Consider the following 2,963-nt stretch of genomic DNA (forward strand, 5'->3'; position numbering starts at 1 on the left):
TATATTTGATGATATTAAAGAATTGTTACATTTTTTGGTGTGATAATAGTAGGTTAAAAAAGATCTTATCTCAAAGATATAAATGTTTATGGATGAGATGTTCTGGCATCTTGGATTTGTTTTAGAATAACCTAGCTTGCTGTGGCGGTAGGTAATGTGTGTGCGGGACTGCGGGGGCTGGGGAGGAGGACGCGAGCCAGGGTTGGTAATTGTGGAGCCGAGTGCCAGCTCCGTGGAGGGCTCATGGCACTGCTCTCTCTACTTCGTGTTTGTGTGAGCATTTCCATAATAAAAAGGGTCTTCAGAAACAAAAGACTTGACTGATCAGTAATCGCATCCAATGGTTTTTCGTTACTGTTCACGAGCCAGCAAAACTGACGGTAGATTAGGTTCCGCGGAGAGTTCTAGCTCCTCCGCCAGGGTGTTGCAGGCGATCGACTTAATGCTCCACAATGGTCCAAGCATTGTGCTGGGACTCGGGGACACGCAGGGCTCGGCCAGGCTTTGCAGCGGAGAAGACGGGGCAGAGGGCAAACCCACAGACAGCAGTGAGGAAATGAGGGGCGGGACCCGGCCCTGCGAACCACGCAGGCGACCCAAGTGGGTCAGACCCGGGTGTGAGACAGCAGGGGATGGGGCGGGCACTCCCTGCCTGAAGGGTTTCAAATTCCATTTTGTATAATGTGCTGGTCAAATAAAAGGGCCCAGCCACTGGCCAGGCTTGAGGAACCGGCCGGAGGTCATGAGCGGGGCACAGGACACGCGGGTGGGAGCCTGGGCCCGGCACGAAGTCACCCCACAGTCGGCGCTGCCCGAGGACCCCGGGGGCAGGTTCTCCAGGCGGCACCTTCCCGGGCTCCTGGTTCACGCTGCTGGGACATTGGTTGGCTTGGCCTCTGATTGACAGGTGCCCTGACCAGAAGGAGGGGGAAGGCTGCTAAACTGGCCAACCACAGATGTCCACTGGGCTAGCGTCACCAGTTGCTGGGTAGAGTGCGTCCTCTTTCCCACCGCACTCCCTTGCAACCTGCTCGTGGTCTTTTCCAGCCCATACAGCGCCTCCCTGCCTCACCTCTGAGGAAATCTTGGACAGTTTCCAATACATGTTGGGTCACTCTGGAAAAGAAGAGTCCTGTAGTGACTTTTAGCCACTGTTACACTCATTAAATAAGGAAAATATGCAGTCCAGGGTAAAGAATGTGTCTCAGAACTTCGCTTAACCCCAAGCATCTCGCCTCCCTCGGCTCCCACCCCAGGTTGTCTGGCCCCGCTGGTTTGGAGCTGGGGGAGAAAGGGGAGCGGGGTGGGAAAGGCGCCCCTTGGCTGATGCTGTGGAGATCTGGCATGAGCCTCTGGCCTGGGCAGGCACAGGTGCAAAACTCACTCTCCCTCCCTGGGGCTGTTTGTGGGGTTTTTCTAAACAGGGAGTTTCTAATTGGACTCCCCAAGAAGCAGGCAGCGCAGCTCCTCCAGGTTCTCGTGACAGCCTCCTCAGCCTTGAGCACCCAAAGTCCACTTCTCCTGCTTGGGTTCCAGGCCCCTCCAAGCTCTTGGGCTGAAACTAAAACCCTCCCGCCTGGCTCCCCATGTGGTCCACCCACCCCGTCCCCACCCATGGACTGGGCCCCGCCTTTTGTGTGGGCTTCTTCAGGAGTAAGCTGGGCACCAGCCTCTGTACCCCACAGACCCCGTGTGACGGAGGTCAGGCTTCCAGTCTGGGTGGCTCTGTGGCCCCTCTCCCTCAGCTGTGGGGAGGAGGCAGCCCTCAGGGCTGGGCGGGTGCGTGAGAATATGGGGTGCTTGCCACCTGCTGTCCCCTGGAAGCCTCTGCAGCCTCAGCTGAAATGAGACAGAATCCCGTGTTAATCCTGTTGCCTCGGTCACGGCTCCGTCCCATGGAGCTGAGGCTTGGCTTCGTATTTCTCCTTTGATGGCCCTCCAGGGAGCCATGTGGGGCCGGTCAGAGTTGGCACCGGGGACAGCACAGGCACACTGGGCACCAGCAGCAGACTTGGAGGTCTGTGTCAGACCAGGGTTAGAGCTGCCTCCTACAATGGGGAGGTGGTGGCAGTTCCTGAAGGCCACTCACAGCCAGAGGGGAATGTAGCTCAGCCCCGCCCAGTGTCAAGTCTCTCCTCAACATGGCCTTCCTCTTATCTGATTGCTAGTTTAATTGTATTGTGGTCCTTGTGATGCTGAGTCTTTGGAATTTGTTGAGACTTGCTTTGTGGCCCCATACAGGGTTTTGAAAATGTTCCCTGTGTGCTTGGGAAGAATGTACATCCTCTAATCGTTGGTTGCGGGGCTGGATACGTGTCTTATGCCTATCACTTATTGAGAATGGCGTGTTAAAAATTCCCACTGTGATTGTGAATTATTTATCAATTTTTGCTTAACATAAGCTGAGGCCGTGTTGTAGGTGTGTCCAAGTATTGTCCTGTCTTCCCGGTGAGCCCTCCATTTGCCATCGTGTAGTGACTCTCTTCATCCCTCCCGGTACTTTTGCCTTAAAGTCCATTTTTATCTGACATTAGTTTAGCTATTCTGGCTTTATTTTATTTTCCTGGACTTCCTTTCACTTTCTTCTCTTCTCCCGATTCCCCCTTATTTTTTTTTACATCCTCAAACTCTTGGGTTCAAGCGATCCTCCTGCCTCAGCCTCCGCCATGCCCAGCTAATTTTTCTATTTTTGTAGAGACGAGGTCTTGCTATGTTGCCCAGGCTGCTCTTGAACTCCTGGGCTCTAGCGGTCCTCCTGCCTTGGTCTCCCAAAGTGCTGGGATTACAGGTGTGAGCCACTGAGCCTGGCCCTTTTTTTTTTTTCTTTTAATTTTGTTGTGTTCTTATTTTAGATGTGTCTCTTGCAAACAGAATGTGGCTGGATTTTTTAAAAATTCCATTTGGTGTTCTCTGTCATTTGACTATTAGCCTTTGTTGTGATCGCTGATACATTTATTTCTACA

Source organism: Propithecus coquereli, unplaced genomic scaffold (genome assembly GCF_000956105.1).
Source record: "Propithecus coquereli isolate 6110/MARCELLA unplaced genomic scaffold, Pcoq_1.0 Scaffold307, whole genome shotgun sequence".
Lineage (NCBI taxonomy): Eukaryota > Metazoa > Chordata > Mammalia > Primates > Indriidae > Propithecus > Propithecus coquereli.